We start from the raw sequence: 21,868 nt of genomic DNA on the forward strand, positions 1-21,868 counted from the left end.
AATTGAGGAATGTGCTCACTTACCCATTTGTTCTCACAGCCCAGTTAGAAAAGTAACAGTAAGAACTGGTCACTCTCCTGCACTAGAACTGATTCTGTTTCACATTCCATCCAAATCTCATCCTGTCTGGAAAGGTAAAACATCACTGAAATAATTAGAATCGTGAGCCATTTTAAACTGAGTCTAAAAATGAGCTTGGTGCTTGCATAATGCTGAGGTGGTGTTAGAGAATTGGTGAACAGATTTCTCCATTTTAATTTTCATTATCAAATGAAGCAAAGACTAATGCGATGATACAAAAGCGGTAATTAAATCTCATCTTTACTATCATCATTAGTTGCCAATCTGCCCCCTGCTGGTTTTGGTGTCTCAGATACTCAGCAGCCTGTGGCGAGACAGTTCATCCCTGTACTCAGGACCATCAGTCCTGATTGGCCTGTGCTTTTGAAGTATTTTCTGGTAAAGGTTTCATCATAACATAACGCATCAATGTTTGATAATCTATTGCTACCCTGTGTCCTTGGGCCCTGCTAAAGAAGGGAATCCACCTGATTGAGAGAGGTTAGAGAAAATGAGCCATGCTCTGCAGACTGCTCAATGTCTGACAGTCCCAACTTCAGGCTGTGCTAATTACAATACAGGCAGAGATTTTACTGGGACTTTAGAAATCACTGGTTAGGACTAGTTGGACTATTGTGGGCACCACACTTGAGGAAATATATAAAGGTATTAGAAAGGGTCTGGAAGAGATTTAGCAGGATGTTACCAGGGATGCGGGAGTTCAGTGATGAAGAAAGATTGAATCAGTTAGGACTGTTCACTTTTGAACAGAAATCCTTCAGAGGTGACATCATAATGTTTTAAAGATGGGGGAAACTCTTTCCCTCTGGTGAGTGGGTCAATAAAGAGAAATGATAACTTAAAACCACTGCCTGGATAGGAAACGAGAACTTTGTTCTTTCAGAGAGTTGTATGGATCTAGAATGCACTACCTGAAAAATGGTGAAAAATGATTCTATAAATAATATTAAAAGAGTGTTGCACAGGGACTGGAGAATGAGGGACTGATAGAGTTACAGATAGCATGTGAGGGTGTGGGACTAAGCACCACTGCTCTCCCAAAGGAACCACACCAGCAAAGCAGGCCAAATGGACTCCAGTTTTGCTGTAAGTTTCTAATATTCTATGTAAGGCTGGCAATCTTTATTAACAAATGGTATTTTTGGTCTACTTTTCCTTGCTTCCTTAAATATCTCATGTTCCCTTTCAGTCTTTCTGTAAAGATATGTTTTAATTAACTTTAGCCAACTGTTATCACCGATCAATGAGCTTCAACAGTCATTATTTGTGAGATTTGTATGTTCTATAAAGATGAGTATTATTTCTTGATCATTAGTATTTGCATTTATTGATTGCCCAGAATGTGAAGTATTGGACCAAGACACAAGTTGCCACCAATTTGAGTGTGTCATCTATCCACCTCTTTGAATCAGTATTATTTTTTGCTCAAACAAGTCTACCAATTGGTGATTCTTCATAACATTGCATTGAGATCACTCAGTCTACACCCAACACAAAATCCTCAAAGTTCGGTAACTTCCCTCCTTGGATCCTTTCAGTTCTATCTCTCCCCTCTTAATTCTAACCAGATCCTCTTGTTTCTGTATGGATCCTCTCTAGCCTTTCCTGGTTTTGTTTGACCTGTTCCTTTCAGTCTGATAGCTGCTGTCAGTTCTGTCTGGATCCTGTTGTTTCCCCAACATAGAAGCAAAATACTGCAGATTCTCAAAATCTGCTGTAGAAAGTAAAAGTGCTGAAGACATTCAACAGGCTAGGCAGCATCTATGTAGACAGCACAAAAGTCAATCTTTCAAATTAATGACATTTCTTCAGAATGGTTGATTCTTTCTGGCTTCTGTTGGTTCAGCCTGTTTCCTTTAGGTTCTATCTTCTTCCTGATGGATTACTTCTGGGTCCATGGTTCAGTCTATAACAACAACAACTTATATTTATATAGCACTTTAATATAACGAAATGTTCCAAGGTGCTTCACAGGGGTAGTATAAAACGAAATATTACAGTGAGCCACATAAGGAGATATTAGATCAGTTAACCAAAAAATGTGATCAAAAAGATCTGTTTAAAGAGTCTCCGACAGTAGGAAAGTGAGGTCGAGAAGCAGAGGTTTAGGTGGGGAATCCCAGTCCCTAGGGCCTAGACAACTGAACCATGACCGTGAATGGGAAATAATTGGGAATGCACAAGAGGCTAGACTTAGAAGAATGCAGATATGTCAAATGTTGTGGGTTTGGAGGAGACTGCAGAAATAGGGAGGGATTTGAAAACAAGGAAGAGAATTTTAAAATCAAGGTGTTGTTAGCCTGGGAGTCAATGTAGCCCAGTGAGCACACGAGTGAGAGGGAAACGGGACTTGCTGCCAGTTAAGACTGAGGCAGCTGAGCTTTGGATGTCTTCAAATTTATGTCTGGGTTTGTGAATCAGTATCTGTCCAGGTCCAGTCTATGCTTGGGTTGATGGTGCCATATACATCTAGGTCCAGTGGGTCGGCCTATGTTTCACTTTTTGGGCAGTCTGTATCCAGATCCAGCTGGTCATTCTATGCCCAGGTTCGGTGGGGTTTATGCTAATCTATGCTAATCTATCGCCTATGTCCTGCTATATGAACCAGTTTATTTTCCAGGTCTATGGACCAGCCTATATCCAAGCGTATGCTCTAGCCTGTGCTGGATTTATGCTCCAGCCTGTATCCAGACCCACAGCAATGTGGTTGTCTCTTAAATGCTCTCTGACATGGCCTAGCGAGCCACTCAGTTTTATCAAAATGCTACAAAGCCTAAAAAGAATGAAACTGGACAGACTATCAGGCATCAGCCACCAGGAACCATGACAGCAAACCCAGCCCTGTTGATCCTGCAAAGTCCTCCTTATTAACATCTGGGGCCTTGTGCCAAAATTGGGAGAAATGTCCCTCAGACTAGTCAAGAAACAGCCTGACATAGTCAAACGCTTGGAATCATACCTTATAGACAATGTTCCAGACTCCACCAACACCATCCCTGGGTATGTCCTGTCCCTCCAACAGGACAGAGCCAACAGAGGTGTCGGCACAGTGTTATACAGTCAGGAGGCAGTTGCCCTGGAAATCCTTAACATCGACACTTGACCCCATGAAGTCTCATGGCATCAGATAAACATGGGCAAGGAAACTTCCTGCTGATTACCATGTACCGCCTTCCCTCAGCTGATGATTCAGTGCTCCTCCATATTGAACACCACTTGAAGGAAGCACTGAGGGTGGCAAGGACGCAGGATAAACTCTGGGTGGGGACTTCAATGTCCATCACCAAGAGTGGCTCGGTAGCACCACCACAAACCAAGTTGGCCAAGCCTTAAAGGCTTTAGGTGCTAGACTGCATCTGCAGCAGGCGGGGAAGGAACCAACAAGGTGGAAAAACATACTTGACCTCATCCTCACCAACCTGCCTGCCACAGATGCATCTGTCCATGACAGTGTCAGTAGGAGTGACCACCGCACAGTCCTTGTGGAGACGAAGTCCCACCTTCACATTGAGGATACCCTCCATCCTGTTGTGTGACATAACCACCTTGGGATAGATTTTGAACAGATCTAGCAACTCAAAACTGAGCATCCATGAGGCACTGTGGGCCATCAGCAGCAACAGAATTGTACTCGAACACAATCTGTAACCTCATGGCCCAGCATATACCCCACTGTACCATTACCACCAAGCCAGGGGATCGACCCTGGTTCAATGAAGAGTGCAGGACGGCATGCCAGGAGCAGCGCCAGGCATGCCTAAAAATGAGGTGTCAATCTGGTGAAACTACACACACAGGATGACTTGCATCCCAAACAGCATAAGCAGCATGTGCTAGACAGAGCTAAACGATCCCACAACCAGCGGATCAGACTAAGCTCTGCAGTCCTGCCACATCCAGTTGTGAATGGTGGTGGATAATTAAACAACTCACTGGAGGAGGAGATTCCACAAATATCCCCATCCTCAATGATGGGGGAGCCCAGCACATCAGTGCAAAAGATAAGGCTGAATCATTTGCTACAATCTTCAGCTAGAAGTGTCAAATGGATGGTCCATCTCAGCCTCCTCCAGAGGCCCCCAGCATCACAGATCTTTAACCAATGATACCTGGAAATGGCTGACGGCACTGGATACTGTGAAGGCTATGGGCCCTGAAACATACCAGCAATAGTACTGAAGACTTCTGCCCCAGAACTTGCTCCGCCCCGAAACAAACTGTTCCACTGCAGCTACAACATTGGCATTGTGGAAAATTGCTCAGGTATGTACTGTACACAAAACGCAGGACAAATCCAACCTGGTCAATTATGTGGGCCTACTCTTGATAATCAGCAAAGTAATGGAAGGGGTCATCAATAGTGCTATCAAGCGGCACTCCCTTATCAACAACCTGCTCACTGACACCCAGTGTGGGTTCTGCAGGGCCACTGAGCTTCTGACCTCGTACAGCCATGGACAAAATAGCTGAACTCCCGTGATGAGGTGAGAGTGACTGCCTTTGATATCAAGGCCGCATTTGACAGAGTGTGGCAGCAAAGAAACCTAGCAAAACTGGAGTCAATGGGAATCGGGCAAAACTCTCCACTGGTTGGAGTATTACCTGGAACAAAGTAAGATGGTTGTGGTTGTTGGAGGTCAGTCATCTCAGCTCTAGGACATCACTGCTGGAGTTCCTCAGGGTAGTGTCTTCAGCCCAACCAATTTCAACTGTTTCATCAATGACCTTCCTTCCATCATAAGGTCAGAAGTGGGGATGTTCGAGCAATGTTCAGCACTATTCGCGACTCCTCAGATACTGAAACAGTCCATGTCCAAATACAGCAAGAACTGGACAATATCTAGGCTTAGGCTGACAAGTCACAAGTAACATTTGTGCGACAGAGGTGCCAAGCAATCACCTTCTCGCACAAGAGAGAACCTAACCATCTGATCTTGATATTGAATGGCATTACCATCACTGAATCCCCTACTTTCAACATCCTGGGGGGTTACCATTGACCAGAAACGGAACTGGACTAGCCATATAAATACTGTAGCTACAAGAGCAGGTCAAAGGCTGGGAATTCTGTGGAGAGCAACTCACCTCCTGACTCCCCAAATCCTGTCCACCATCTATGTGGCACAAGTCAAGAGTGCGATGGAATACTCTCCACTTGCCTGGATGAGTGCAGCTCCAACAACACTCAAGAGGCTTGACACTAATCAGGACAAAGTAGCCCACTTGATTGGCACCCTATCCATGAAACTCAAAGGTGAATCTGTTATAGATAGAACTCCTGAACTATCCTGTGTGAATAAAGAACAGCATATTGTGGAACTGTGTAGCTACTTAGTGCTGGGGAATGCTTGTGGTCGTGTAAGATATATCCTTGTTGCATTGACTATTTAAAGTGAAATTTACCTTTCTATTTGAAGCATCATTTGCCTATTAATTCATGTTTAATTTGTATTGTTTCTGATTCATATTAAGTAAAAGGCTCCAAAAAGTGGAATTGTGTTGATAATTTCTGCATTTGGAAGTCATTCAGTAAATGTGGTCATTAAGGTTTATGGTTCCCCAATCGAGATTGTAACAATCTGAACATCCTTTCTAGGCATTTAACAGTTAATCTTTCCTGTAAATTTTATACACAAACTCCAAATTAAAGTCCAAACCTTCATCTTTATCAAACTGATGAGCATCCAGCTCACTAAATATTTACTTCTGGTTTTACTTTTTGAAGGAAGTGACAATGCCAAGGCCAAACCTTGTTTTTCCTTTGGTGGGGATGCAACTCATTTCCACATATCCAAAAGCAAAATACTGCTGAAAATCTGAAATATAAACGGAAAGTGCTGGAATTCTCAGCAGGTCAGGCAGCACCCGTGGAGAGGGAAACAGAGTTAATGTTTCAGGTCAATAACCTTTCATCAGAACACATATCCATTGCATTCTTTTGATTCAGAGTACAACCTAACACCCTTCCTCAGATGATGAATCAGTTGCTCTCCATGTTGAATGCCACTTGGAAAAATCATTGAGGGTGGCAAGGGTTAGGGACTTCAATGTCCATCACCAACATTAGCATCACTTTTGACCAAGTTAGCCGGGTCCTGAACACAGATCTGCCAGAATGAGCTGGTGGTGAAAATTATGGCCAACCCCAGCACATCAGTGCAAAAGACAAAAACAAAAAACTGCGGATGCTGGAAATCCAAAACAAAAACAGAATTACCTGGAAAAACTCAGCAGGTCTGGCAGCATCGGCGGAGAAGAAAAGAGTTGACGTTTTGAGTCCTCATGACCCTTCAACAGAACTGATCTTTCTTTACAAGGAGAGGGAAATATAAGCTGGTTTAAGATGTGGGGGAGAAGTAGAGGGGCGGGGGGTGGTGTTAGGATAGGAGCAGATCATCAAAAGATGTCACAGACAAAAGAACAAAAGAACACAGGTGTTGAAGTTGGTGATATTATCTAAACAAATGTGCTAATTAAGAATGGATGGTAGGGCACTCAAGGTGTAGCTCTAGTGGGGGTGGGGGAACATAAAAGATTTAAAAATAATGGAAATAGGTGGGAAAAGAAAAATCTATACAAATTATTAGGAAAAAAAACAAAAGGAAGGAGGAAGAAACAGAAAGTGGGTGGGGATGGAGGAGGGAGTTCAAGACCTAAAGTTGTTGAATTCAATATTCAGTCCAGAAGGCTGTAAAGTGCCTAGTCGGAAGATGAGGTGTTGTTCCTCCAGTTTGCGTTGGGCTTCACTGGAACAATGCAGCAAGCCAAGGACAGACATGTGTGCAAGAGAGCAGGGTAGAGTGTTAAAATGGCAAGCGACAGGGAGGTTTGGTTCATTCTTGCGGACAGATCGCAGGTGTTCTGCAAAGCGGTCGCCCAATTTACGTTTGGTCTCTCCAATGTAGAGGAGACCACATTGGGAGCAACGAATACAGTAGACTAAGTTGGGGGAAATGCAAGTGAAATGCTGCTTCACTTGAAAGGAGTGTTTGGGCCCTTGGACGGTGAGGAGAGAGGAAGTGAAGGGGCAGGTGTTACGTCTTTTGCGTGGGCATGGGGAGGTGCCATAGGTGGGGGTTGAGGAGTAGGGAGTGATGGAGGAGTGGACCAGGGTGTCCCGGAGGGAACGATCCCTACGGAATACCGACAGGGGGTGTGAAGGGAAGATGTGTTTGGTGGTGGCATCATGCTGGAGTTGGCGGAAATGGTGGAGGATGATCCTTTGAATGCGGAGGCTGGTGGGGTAAGGACAAGGGGGACCCTATCATGTTTCTGGGAGGGAGGAGAAGGCGTGAGGGCGGATGCGCGGGAAATGGGCCAGACACGGTTGAGGGCCCTGTCAACGACAGTGGGTGGAAAACCTCAGTTAAGTAAGAAGGAGGACATGTCAGAGGAACTGTTTTTGAAGGTAGCATCATCGGAACAGATGCGACGGAGGTGAACGAACTGAGAGAATGGGATGGAGTCCTTACAGGACGCGGGGTGTGAGGAGCTGTAGTCAAGGCAGCTGTGGGAGTCAGTAGGCTTGTAATGGATATTGGTGGACAGTCTATCACCAGAGATTGAGACAGAGAGGTCAAGGAAGGGAAGGGAAATGTCAGAGATGGACCACGTGAAAATGATGGAGGGTTGGAGATTGGAAGCAAAATTAATACATTTTTCCAAGTGCCAACGAGAGCATGAAGCAGCACCGAAGTAATCATCGATGTACCGGAGAAAGAGTTGTGGAAGGGGGCCGGAGTAGGACTGGAACAAGGAATGTTCCACATACCCCATAAAGAGACAGGCATAGCTGGGGCCCATGCGGGTACCCATAGCCACACCTTTTATTTGGAGGAAGTGAGAGCAGTTGAAGGAGAAATTGTTCAGTGTGAGAACAAGTTCAGCCAGACGGAGGAGAGTAATGGTGGATGGGGATTGTTCGGGCCTCTGTTCGAGGAAGAAGCTAAGGGCCCTCAGACCATCCTGCTGGGGATTGGACATCCATGGTGAAGAGGAAGCGGTTGGGGCCATGGAACTGGAAATTGTTGATGTGACGTAAGATTTCAGAGGAATCACGGATGTAGGTGGGAAGGGACTGGACAAGGAGAGAGAGAAGGGAGTCAAGATAACGAGAAATGAGTTCTGTGGGGCAGGAGCAAGCTGACACGATTGGTCTGCCAGGACAGTTCTGTTTGTGGTTTTGCGTAGGAGGTAGAAGCGGGCCGTCCGAGGTTGGGTGACTATCAGGTTGGAAGCTGTGGGAGGAAGCTCCCCAGAGGAGATGAGGTCAGTGACAGTCCTGGAAACAATGGCTTGATGCAGTGGTGGGGCCATGGTCCAGGGAGAGGTAGGAGGAAGTGTCTGCGAGTTGACGCTTAGCCTCTGCGAGCCTCTGGTCAGTGTGCCAGACAACAACAGCACCACCTTTGTCAGCGGGTTTGATGACAATGTCAAGGTTGGACCTGAGGGAATGGAGTGCAGTAAGTTCAGAGAGAGAGAGATTAGAATGGGTGAGAGGAGCAGAGAAATTGAGACGACTGAGAGACCAAACGTAAACTGGGCGACCGCTTTGCAGAACACCTGTGGTCAGTCCGCAAGAATGAACCAAACCTCCCTGTCGCTTGCCATTTTAACACTCCACCCTGCTCTCTTGCCCACATGTCTGTCCTTGGCCTGCTGCATTGTTCCAGTGAAGCTCAATGCAAACTGGAGGAACAGCACCTCATCTTCCGACTAGGCACTTTACAGCCTTCCGGACTGAATATTGAATTCAACAACTTTAGGTCTTGAGCTCCCTCCTCCATCCCCATCCCCTTTCTGTTTCTTCCCCCTTCCTTTTGTTTTTTTTTCCCTAATAATTTATATAGATTTTTCTTTTCACACGTATTTCCATTATTTTTAAATCTTTTATGCTCCCCCACCCCCAATAGAGCTACACCTTGAGTGCCCTACCATCTATTCTTAATTCGTTTAGATAATATCACCAACTTCAACACCTATGTGTTCTTTTGTTCTTTTGTCTGTGACATCTTTTGATGATCTGCTCCTATCCTAACACCCCCCCTCCACTTCTCCACCCCCCCCACCCCACCCCCCCCCCCCCCCCAACCGCCTCCACCACCTTAAACCAGCTTATATTTCCCTCTCCTTGTAAAGAAAGATCAGTTCTGCTGAAGGGTCACGAGGACTCAAAAAGTCAACTCTTTTCTTCTCCGTCGATGCTGCCAGACCTGCTGAGTTTTTCCAGGTAATTCTATTTTTGTACTGCAAAAGACAAGGCTGCATGAAGCATTTATAACCATCTTCAGCCAGAAGTGCTGAATGAATGGTCCATCTTGGCCTCCTCCTGAAGTTCCCATCATCATGGATGCCAGTGTTCAGCAAATTCAATTCACTTCAAGTGATATGAAGAAGCAGCTAAAGGCACTGTATACCACATAGACTATGGACCCTGAAAACATCTCAGCTGTAATACTGAAGATTTGTGCTCCAGAACTAGCTGGGCCCCTAGCCAAGCTGTTAAAGCACAGTTACAATACTCATATCTCACCTGACGATAATGTAGGAAATTGCCCAGAATATGTCCTTTCCTGTCCACAAAAAGCAGCACAAAACCAACATGGCCAATAATCAGCCTACTCTTGATCACCAGCAAAGTGATTTAGGGTGCTGTTGACAGAGCTAGCAAGTGGCACTTGTGTGCTGCTCAGTTTGGGTACCACCAGGGCCACTCAGCTCCAGCCCCAATTACAGTCTTGTTCCAAACATGGACAAAAGAGCTGAACTCCTGGGGTGAGGTGAGAGTGACAACTCTTGACACAAAGGCAGCATTTGACTGAGTGTGGCATCAAGGAGCCCAAGCAAAACTGGAGTCAATGGGAATCAGGGGGAAAACTCTCCGCTGGTTGGTGTCATACCTAGCACAAAGGAAGATGATTGTAGTTTTATGTATATGTCCCTAGCTGAGGTGTAGTTGTTGGAACCTAGCCCCAGGACATTGCTGTGGTAGTTCCTCAGGGTAGTGTCCTAGGCCCAACCATCTTCAGCTGCTTCATCAATGACCTTCCCTTCATTCATAAGGTCAGAAGTGGGAATGTTCGCTAATGATCGCACAGTGTTCAGCACCATTTGCAACTGCTCAAACACTAAAGCAGTTTGTGTCCATATACTGTAAGACCCGGACAACATTTAGACTTGAACTAATAAATGGCAAAGAATATTCATGTCACACAAGTGCCAGGTAATGGTTATATCCAACAGAAAAGAGTCTAAGCATCTCCCCTTGGCATTCAATGGCATTACCATTGTTGAATCCCCCACTATCATCATCCTGGGGGTTACCATTCACCAGAAACTTAAACTGGACCAGCCATATAAACACAGTGGCTACAAAAGCAGGTCCAAGGCTCAGAAGTTTGAGGTGAGTAACTCACCTCCTGACTCCTCAAAATCTGTTCAACATCTACAAGGCACAATGTCAGGAGGATCCAGTCATTGTGGTCCATGTTGGGACCAACAATATGTGGAAGTGTAGGTGAAAATTCCTGTCCAGAGAGTACCAGGAACACTGAACTAAACTAAAGTACAGGACCTCCAGGATTATAATCTTAATACTTTTATTAGCCAAGTCACATGCAAATTGGTATAGGGATAAGCAGATTAAAGAGGTGAACATGTGGCTGAAGGTGTGGTGTAGAGAAGAGGGATTCCATTTGAAGGACATTGGCACCAGGACTGGGGCAGGGAGGAAGTGTAAAGTTTGAGCAGGCTGCCCAAACCGAGCTAGGGCCAGATTCCTAGCAGAAAGGATTATTAGGACCATCTCAAGGAGTTTAAACTAGTAAATAAGGGAGTGGGCTCAGGTAGAAAAGGCAGTATTAATAACAGTTTAAAAACAGAAAGGAAGAGAGTAGACTAATATTCAGAAGTTGTACTTTAAGCATAGCAAATGAAGGGAAAGCTAAAATATGTCAAGTAAACCAGGAGAGAGAATTGGAAATGTAGAGGAAAAATGATAGAGCCCAGTGCAGGTTAGGGCATGTGGCACAACTAAGTGCTCTTATGCACTGAATCTAGGGAACAAATTGAGTTGAGATGCAAATGATAGCTTTTATTGACACAGTTACCAGAGGGTCAGAACTGGTATTATAAATATACCAGGTTACAAGCTCTACAGGAATGATAGAGAAAATGATAGAGGGAGGTGAGTGGAGAGGATGTTTCCTCTTGTGGGAGAATCTAGGACTAGGGGTCACTGTTTAAAAATAAGGGGTCGCTCATTTAAGACAGAGGTGAGAATTTTTTTCTCTCAGAGTTTTGTGAGTCTTTGGAACTCTCTTCCTCAAGAAGCAGAGCCTTTCTCCACTCCCACCAATGTCTTCACATCCTTCCCGAAGTATGATGCCCAGAACAGGACGCAATACTCCAGCTGAGGCCAAACTAGTGACTTATACAAATTCAACATAACCCCCTTGCTCTTATACTCTATATCCCTATTAATAAAGTCCGGGATACTGTCTGCTTCACTAACCGCCCTCTCAACCTGTCCTGCCACTTTCAATGCTTTACACCCAACTCCCTCTGCTCCTGCTTCACCTTTAGAGTCGTACCCTTTATTTTATATTGTCTCTTCATGTCCTTCCTGCCTCACAATTCTCTGCATTGAACTTCATATGCCAATTGTCTGCCCATTCCACCAACCTAGGTCCTTTTGTAGTTCTACACCGTCCTCCTCACAGTTCACAATGCTTCCAAGTTTAGCATCATCCGCAAATTTTGAAATTGAGCCCTGCTCACCAAGGCGCAGACCATTAATTTAAATCAGGAAAAGCTGATCCCTGGGGAACTCCACTACGAACCTTCCTCCAACCCAAAAAACATTAATTAAATCCAATTCCATGTCCATGTTGCTACTGTCCCTTTTATTCCATGAGCTATAACTTTGCTCACAAGTCTGCCGTATGGCACTGTATTAAAAACCTTTTGGAAGTCCATGTACACCATGTCAACAGTATTACTCTCATCAACTCTCTCTGTTACTTTCTCAAAAAATTCCAGCGAGTTAGTCAAACATGATTTTCCCTTAAGAAATCCATGCTGGATTTCCCTAATTAACCCACATTTGTCCATCGGACTATTAACTTTGTCCTGAATTATTCCTAGAAGTTTCCCCATCACCAAAGTTAAACTAACTGGTCTGTAGCTGCTGACTTATCTTTGCCCCCTTTTTTGAACCAGGATGTAACACTTGATATTCTCCAGTCCTCTGACACCACCCCTGAGTTTAAGAAAGACTGGGACCACAATTTCCACTCTCACTTCCCTCAGCATCCTTGAATGTATCTCAGCAAGTCCCGGTGCCTTGTCAACTTTTAAGTACAGATAACCTTTCCAATAACTCCACATTTTAAAATTTTAAACACGTCCAGTGTCTGAATTTCCCCATCTTTCACCATGACCTGTGCAGTATCTGCTTTCTTGGTCAAGACAGATGCAAAGTATTCATTTAATACCTCAGCTATGCCCGCTGCCTCCATGTGTAAATCCCCGCTTTGGTCTGTAATTGGCCCTACTGCTCGTTTAACCACCCTTTTACAATTTACATGTCTTTAAAAGACTTTGGGATTCCCCTTTATGCTAGCTGCCAGTCTTTTCTCATACACCTTCTTTGCTTCTCTTATTTGCTTCTTTATCTCTCCTCTGAACTTCTTATATTCAGCTTGGTTTTCAATTGTATTTTCTACATCACATTTGTCACCAGCACATTTTTCCTTTTTTATCTTAATTTCTACCTCTTTTGTCATCCAGGGAGCTCTGGATTTGTTTATCCTATCTTTCCTTTTTAAGGGAATATGCTTTGAATTGGCCTGAACCAATTGGTCTCTTCTTTGAAGGCATCCCATTAGTCGGCTACTATTTTTTCTGCCAAGCTTTGCCTTCAACTTATTCAGCCCAGATCCGTTCTTATCCCATTGAAGTTGGCTTTCCCTCTGGACTGTTCTTTGTCCTTTTCCATAGTCAACTTAAATGATATGATATAATGATCACTGTTCCCTAAAGCTCTCCCACTGACACTTGATCCACTTGGCCAACCTCATTCCCAAGGACCAGGTCTAGCAGTGCCTCCTTTCTCATTGGACTGGAAACATACTGCTGCAGGAAATTTTCCTGAACACACTCTTGGAACTCTTGCCCCACTCTGCCCTTTACACTACTACTATCCTTGTCTATATTTGGATGACTAAAGTCCTTCATTATAACTACTCTATATTCTTTGCACTTCTGTGTAATTTCTTTGCAAATTTGTTCCTCTACATCCTTCTTGGATATGTCAAAGCATATGGGACAAAGGTAGATAAATGGAGTTGAGGTACAGATCAGAGATGATCTAATTGAATAGTGAAATAGGTCTGAAGGATTGAATGGCCTCACCGTATTCCTATGACACAGGTTTGAGGGCTGAATGGCCTCACCCTATTCCTATGACACAGGTTTGAGGGTCTGAATGGCCTCATCATATTCCTATGACACAGGTTTGAGGGCTGAATGGCCTCGCCCTATTCCTATGATCAGGTTTGAGGGCTGAATGGCCTCACCCTATTCCTATGATCAGGTTTGAGGGTCTGAATGGCCTCGCCCTACTCCTATGACGCATGTTTGAGGGTCTGAATGGCCTCGCCCTATTCCTATGACGCATGTTTGAGGGCTGAATGGCCTCGCCCTATTCCTATGACACAGGTTTGAGGGCTGACTGGCCTCGCCCTATTCCTATGATGCATGCTTGAGGGCTGAATGGCCTCGCCCTATTCCTATGACACAGGTTTGAGGGCTGAATGGCCTCACCCTATTCCTATGATCAAGTTTGAGGGCTGAATGGCCTCGCCCCATTCCTATGACACAGGTTTGACGGCTGAATGGCCTTGCCCTATTCCTATGATCAAGTTTGAGGGTCTGAATGGCCTCTCCCTATTCCTATGATCAGGTTTGAGGGCTGAATGGCCTCGCCCTATTCCTATGATCAGGTTTGAGGGCTGAATGGCCTCGCCCTATTCCTATGATCAGGTTTGAGGGCTGAATGGCCTCGCCCTATTCCTATGATCAGGTTTGAGGGCTGAATGGCCTCGCCCTATTCCTATGATCAGGTTTGAGGGCTGAATGGCCTCGCCCTATTCCTATGATCAGGTTTGAGGGCTGAATGGACTTGCCCTATTCCTATGAAGATTCCACTTGTAGTGATGGGATCTTAGTCAGAGGAGTGCTTCTATTTGCCAGTTGGTGAGTGTGATGAATGAGGATATTTTAAAGGTTGATTTCTATCTATAATCTATTTTTTCTCTTTTTCTTTAATTTAGCAATTAATTAAAAATTACTCCTTAAGTTAAGTTCTATTGCAGCCTTAAACAGGGGTATCCAAGCTTCCTGGGAGAAGCTGCAGCTAGTTAATTAGGTAACTGGCTTAAACTAATTTACAGAAGATTAAAAACAAAAACAGAATTACCTGGAAAAACTCAGCAGGTCTGGCAGCATCGGCGGAGAAGAAAAGAGTTGACGTTTTGAGTCCTCATGACCCTTCAGCAGAACTGGGTGAATCCAAGGAGAGGGGTGAAATATAAGCTGGTTTAAGGTGGGGTTGGGGGGTGGGGAGGGAGGTTGGGTGGGGGGAGAGAAGTGGAGGGGGGTGGTGTGGTTGTAGGGAAAAGCAAGCAGTGATAGGAGCAGTTAATCAAAAGATGTCACAGACAAAAGAAGAAAAGAACACAGAGGTGTTGAAGTTGGTGATATTATCTAAACAAATGTGCTAATTAAGAATGGATGGTAGGGCATTCAAGAATTCCCAGAATGCTTCTCAGTCACTTCTCACTACCAGCTTTTGTTGGATGCGCTTCCTCCTGTTGAGAGCAAGGGTCTTTCCGCTCAATCCCCTTCTGAGTTGCGGTGACTGCACTGACTTCTCCCAGAATGCTTCTCAGTCACTTTTCACTACCACCCTCTGTTGTAGTAGGGAAAATGCTAGAATCTATTCTAAAGGGTGTGGTAAATGGGCACTTGAATTGGGCATAGTCAGCATGGATTTGAGAATGGAAAATCATATTTGATGAACCTGTTGGAGTTTTTTGAGGGTGTCGCTAACAAAATTGATAAAGGGGAGTCGGTGGAAGTAGTGTACTTGGATTTTCAGAAGGCTTTTGATAAAGTTCCCCACAGGAGATTGATAAGCAAAGTTAAACTACATGGGATAGGAGGCAATATTCTGGCATGGATTTAGGATTGGTTAACAGGCAGAAAACAGTAGGAATAAGTGGGTTATTCTCACATTGGCAGACTGTGACTGGTGGGGAAACTAGGCCTGTATTTTCCACAGTTTTGCAGAATGAGAGGTGATCTCATTGAAACCTACAGAATACTTAAAGGGATAGACAGGGTAGATGCAGTAAGATGTTCCTCCTCATTGGGGAGTTCAGTACCAGGGGACACAATTTCAAAATAAGAGAGAACCCACTTCGGACCAAGATGAGAAGCTTTTTTAACTCAGAGGGTTGTGAATCTTTGGAATTCTCTACCCTAGAAGGGTGTGGCAGCTCAGTCATTGAGTTTGTTTAAAGCAGATATTGACAGATTTCTAAATCCCAATGACATAAATGGATATGGGGATAGAGTGGAGAAAAGGTATTGAAGTGAATGATCAGCCATGATCATATTCAATGGCAGAATGTGCTAGATCGGAAGAATGGCCTACTCTATGTTCCAGGAGGGTGTATTACTGATGATTGGTCTTGGCAGTGGGATGTTCACTGTCTCAAAATCAGGATCGTCACTCTGCCGTTTCACTTCAACTGTAGCATCACTGGGTGGGTGGGGCGGGGGTGGGTGGTGGGGGGCGGCGGGGAAATGTAACTGTGCAGTTCCTTTCAAAATTGCAACTATCTTGCCTTTGGACCTCCATTTCTGACACTACTGATTTACTCAACCACACCCTCAACTCCACCTTTGATGTCCAAGTCTCCAGTGTAACCATTACTCTATCTCACCCTCCCCTTTCCACAGGTTTGGCCCTGAGCTCTACTCCTGTAAGTCTAAAAAACACAGACTTGAAAGGATATGGTGGATTGGTTTGGCCATCCACCATCACACCTGGCTGGACCACATAAAACACTACCAGGAGCTGCTTTTGTCTTTCAAAACTGCTCACTAATCCAGAGCCATCCTGGAATGCAAAGATAACCCTTTTCTCTACTGCAAACCATCTTCTTAAACCTCCCTCCCCTGCCCCTTCCATCCTTGCTTCCAACAAGTGCGAGGAGCTCATTGGGCTCCTGTCACTAAGATCAAAACATTTCAATCAGACGCATTCCACTGGCCCACCTCCCAAACTTCCTTTAAAACTCCCTATGTCCAACGCTGAACTCACATCTTTCTCTCGTCTCTTTCCTATCTTCCCTTAAGCCTCTCTGAGCTCATCTTGTCCATGAGCTTCACCTCTTACTCTCTCAACCCCATTCCGACCAAACTGCTGGCCACCCAGCTTCCCCTCCTGGTCCCATGCTAGCTGATATTTTCAATGGTTCTCTCGCTTCAGGTGCTGTCACCCTCTCCTCTAGATCTGCTGTTATTCTCTGCTCCTTGAGAAAATAACCCTTGACCCCACCATTCCTACAAGCCATTATCCCATCTCCAACCTCCCTTTCCTTTCCAAAGACCTTGAATGTGCTGTCGTTTCCCAAATCCGTTCCCATCTTTCCCAGACCTCCATGTTTGAATCTGACCAATCAGGTTTCTCCCTCTGTTACAGAACTGAAACAGCTCTTATCAAAGTCACAAATGACATCCTGTGTGACTGTGAGAAAGAAACTTTCCCTGGTCCTTCTCGACCTGCCTGCAGCCTTTGACACCATCCTCCTCCAACCCCTCTCTACTATCATCCAGCTGGGTGGGACTGCTCTTACCTGGTTCCATTCTTATCGCGCTAATCATAGTCAGAGAGTCACTTGCAATGGTTTCTCTTCCTGCTCCAACACCATTACCTCTAGGGTCCCCCAACATCCCCCCCCCCATCCTTGGCTCCCTCTATTTCTCATCAATATGCCACCTCGTAGTGTTAGTTTTCACACGTACGTTGTTGACACCCAGCTCTACTTCACCACAAACTCTCTTGACTCCTCCACTATTGGACTCACTGTTGTTGCTACACTGTTGCTAATTATCAGACTCCTTATGTGACATCTGGTATTGGATGAGCAGAAATATCCTCCAATTAAATATTGGGAAGACTGAAGCCAAAGTTTTTGTTCCCTGCTCCAAACTCCATTCCCTAGCTACTGATTCCATCCCCCTCCATGGCAAAAGTTTGAGATTAAACCATAAGATAAAAGCAAAAAACTGCAGATGCTGGAAATGCAAAACAAAAACAGAAGTACCTGGAAAAACTCAGCAAGTCTGACAGCATCTGCGGAGAGGAGCACAGTTAACGTTTCGAGTCCGTATGACGCTTCAACAGAACTAAGGAAAAATAGAAAAGAGGTGAAATATAAGCTGGCTTAAGGGGGGTTGGGACAGGTAGAGCTGGATAGAGGGCCAGTGATAGGTGGAGATAACCAAAAGATGTTATAGATAAAAGGACAAAGAGGTGTTGAAGCTGGTGATATTATATAAGGAATGTGATAATAAAGGTACAGATAGCCTTAGTGGGGGTGGGGTGGGGGGAAGGGATCGAAATAGGCTAAAAGGCAAAGATAAAACAATGGATGGAAATACATTTAAAAATAATGGAAATAGGTGGGAAAAGAAAAATCTATATAAATTATTGGAAAAAAGGGGGATCGGAAAGGGGGTGGGGATGGAGGAGAGAGTTCTAAAATTGTTGAACTCAGTATTCAGTCCGGAAGGTTGTAAAGTGCCTAGTCGGAAGATGAGGTGCTGTTCCTCCAGTTTGCGTTGAGCTTCACTGGAACAGTGCAGCAGGCCAAGGACGGACATGTGGGCATGAGAGCAGGGTGGTGTTGAAATGGCAAGCGATAGGGAGGTCTGGGTCATGTTTGCGGACAGACCGAAGGTGTTCCGCAAAGCAGTCACCCAGTCTGCGCTTGGTCTCTCCAATGTAGAGGAAACCACATTGGGAGCAACGATTGCAGTAGACTAAAATGAGGGAAGTGCAAGTGAAATGCTCCGTCTGGCTGAACTTGTTCTCATACTGAACAATTTCTCCTTAAACTCCTCTCACTTCCTCCAAATGAAAGGTGTGGCTATGGGTACCCACATGGGCCCCAGCTATGCCTGTCTCTTTATGGGGTATGTGGAATATTCTTTGTTCCAGTCCTACTCCGGCCCCCTCCCACAACTCTTTCTCCGATACATCAATGATTGCTTCGGTGCTGCTTCATGCTCTCGTCTGGACCTGGAAAAATGTATTAATTTTGCTTCCAATTTCCACCCCTCCATCGTTTTCACATGGTCCATCTCTGACACTTGCCTTCCCTTCCTTGACCTCTCTGTCTCAATTTCTGGTGATAGACTGTCCACCAATATACATTACAAGCCTACCGACTCCCACAGCTACCTCGACTACAGCTCCTCACACCCCGCTTCCTGTAAGGACTCCATCCCATTCTCTCAGTTCCTTCGCCTCCGTCGCATCTGTTCTGATGGTGCCACTTTCAAAAACAGTTCCTCTGACATGTCTTTCTTCTTCCTTAACCGAGGTTTTCCACCCACGGTAGTTGATAGGCCCTCAACCGTGTCCGGCCCATCTCCCGCGTATCCGCCCTCACCTTCCTCTCCCTCCCAGAAACATGATAGGGTCCCCCTTGTCCTCACTTATCACCCCACCAGCCTCTGCATTCAAAGGATCATCCTCCGCCATTTCCGCCAACTCCAGCATGACGCCACCACCAAACACACCTTCCCTTCACCACCACACCCCCCCCCCCCCCCCCCCCCCCACCCCGGTGGCATTCCGCAGAGAACGTTCCCTCTGGGACACCCTGGTCCATCCATCAGCCCCTACACCTCAACCCCCTCCCACGCAATCGGAGAAGGTGCAATACCTGTCCCTTTACTTCCCCCCTCCTCACTGTCCAAGGGCCTAAACATTCCTTTCAAGTGAAGCAGCATTTCACTTGCACTTCCCTCAATTTAGTCTACTGCATTTGCTGCTCCCAATGCAGTTTCCTCTACATTGGAAAGACCAAACACAGACTGGGTGACCGCTTTGCAGAACACCTGCGGTCTGTCCGCAAGCATGACCTAGACCTCCCTGTCCCTTGCCATTTCAACACTCCACCCTGCTCTCATGCCCACATGTCCATCCTTGTCCTGCTGCATTGTTCCAGTGAAGCTCAACGCAAACTGGAGGAACAGCACTTCATCTTCCGACTAGGCACTTTACAGCCTTCCGGACTGAATATTGAGTTCAACAATTTTAGATCATGAACTCTCTCCTCCATCCCCACCCCCTTTCCGATCCCCTTTTTTTCCAATAATTTATATAGATTTTTCTTTTCCCACCTATTTCCATTATTTTTAAATGTATTTCCATCCATTGTTTTATCTTTGCCTTTTAGCCTATTTTGATCCCTTCCCCCCACCCCAGCCCCACTAGGGCTATCTGTATCTTTATTATCACATTCCTTAGATAATATCACCAGCTTCAACACCTCTTTGTCCTTTTATCTATAACATCTTTTGGTTATCTCCGCCTATCACTGGCCCTCAATCCAGCTCTACTTGTCCACCGCCCCCCCCATTAACCAGCTTATATTTCACCTCTTTTCTATTTTTAAATTAGTTCTGTTGAAGAGTCATACGGACTTGAAACGTTAACTGTGTTCCTCTTCGCAGATGCTGTCAAACCTGCTGAGTTTTTCCAGGTATTTTTGTTTTTGTTTGAGATTAAACCAGTTTGTTTGCAACCTTAGTGTCACATTTGACATTGAGATGCGCTTCCTTCCTCATTCATACCATTAGCAAGACTGTCTATTTCCACCTTAGTAACCTAACTTTGCCTCATTCACGCATTCATTGGCCCTAGACTCGACTATTCCAACACGTTCCTGGCTGGTCTCCCATATTCTACCTCTGTAAACTTGAAGTCATCCAAAACTCTTCTGTCTGTGTCTTAACTTACAGCAAGTCCCATTCCCCTATTCCTCCTGTGCTCGCTGACCAACGTAGGCTCCCAGTCAAGCAACATTATGATTTAAAAATTTCCACCTTGTTTTAAGATCTATTCATGGCCTCACCTACCCACCCACTACCTCTAACTTCCTCCGAGATGTGTTCTCCTCTAATTCTAGCCTTTTGTGCATCCTCAATTTTCTTGCTTCGCCATTGGAGGCTGTGCCTTGAATTACTGAGACCCAACGCTCTGCAATACACTCCCTTCACCTCTCTACATTGCCTTCCTCCTTTAAGACGTTCATTAAGACTTCCTTCTTTGACCAAACTTCTGATCGTCTGGCCTTCTATCTTCTTGTGTGGTTTGGCATCATTCTTTGTTTCATAATGTTCCTGCATAGTATCTTGGGGCACTTCATTATGTTAAGGGCACTATACCAATGTTGTTGTTATTGTTGTTAACTTAAGATATGTTGTAGACAAATTCTGACAATGATATAACAAGCAGTTCCACTAGAATCAGCAGATGCTGCCAAGCCCCATATCTTGTTCTGTTTCACAGAATGCAATGGGGCAGATGTCATGGCCTTTGCCATTCTATCCATCCCATCCCATCCCAACCCAATGTCTGTACGGCTGGTGATTCAGGATTGAAGTCCCTTGGGAAATGGGTTCCTTCCCAAACCTTGTTCCTCCCATGCTGACATTACACCCCAGTAGTTATAGGTAAGGTAGTATATTCATGTTACTAGACTAGTAATTCCGAGGAGTAGACTAAAGTTCCAAAGACATGAGTTCAAATCCCACAGCAACTGGAGAAATTAAAATTCATCTAAATAAATCTGGAACAAAAAGCCAGTTTCAGTAATGGTGATCATGAAACTACTCAACTGTTGTAAAAAAACAAACTCATCTGGTTCACAGATTCCCTTCCCTGAAGAATATTAATCTTCCTTACCTGGTCTGGCCTACATGTGACTGCAGACCCAGAGCAATACGGCTGATATTCAACTGCCCTCTGAACTGGCCTAGCAAACTACTCAATTGTATTCAAGGAAGTGGCTCATCACCATCTGTTCAAGGGCAATTAGGGATGGGCAACAAATGCTGGCCCAGAAATGCCCACACCCCATGTCAATAAAAAACAGAAGTGTGCCATGAAATGGAGAAAGTTTGCAGCCAAGATCCTAACAGCTGCCTTGTCTTGATGCAAGCAAGGTGGTCAGAGACTCAAGGAACTGCATGTTTCCGGACTAGCACAGAGTTGGAATGAAGAAGAGGAAGCAATAAGGGGAACGGTACATGGACTGCTTCTGTCTGAACTGGTTCTGAAGGTCTGCATTAAACCCAATAAGTACTCAGGATTTATGTTCATGTTGCTGTCAACCTCTGATAGTCAATGGCAATGCCTGGTTATCACATTAATTGGCTGATACACTAATGGTGAAAGAGCTCTTCAGTATTGAGTCTGCTTGTGTTTGCCTGGGCCTGTTTTCATGGTAACACACTGGATGGTTAGGGATATATATATAGATAGACGTGTTTCATCTGAGGGCAAGAGCATCCACCCTCCATGCTTCAAGTGGACCTTTTGTATTTTTGAAATCTTTCAGTGAGAATCCAACAACCGAGAATCAGACTGCAGAAACGTGAACTATATACATCAGGTACAATTATATCCAGCACTGACACCCCA

Source organism: Carcharodon carcharias, chromosome 7, assembly GCF_017639515.1.
Source record: "Carcharodon carcharias isolate sCarCar2 chromosome 7, sCarCar2.pri, whole genome shotgun sequence".
NCBI classification, from domain to species: Eukaryota; Metazoa; Chordata; class Chondrichthyes; order Lamniformes; family Lamnidae; genus Carcharodon; species Carcharodon carcharias.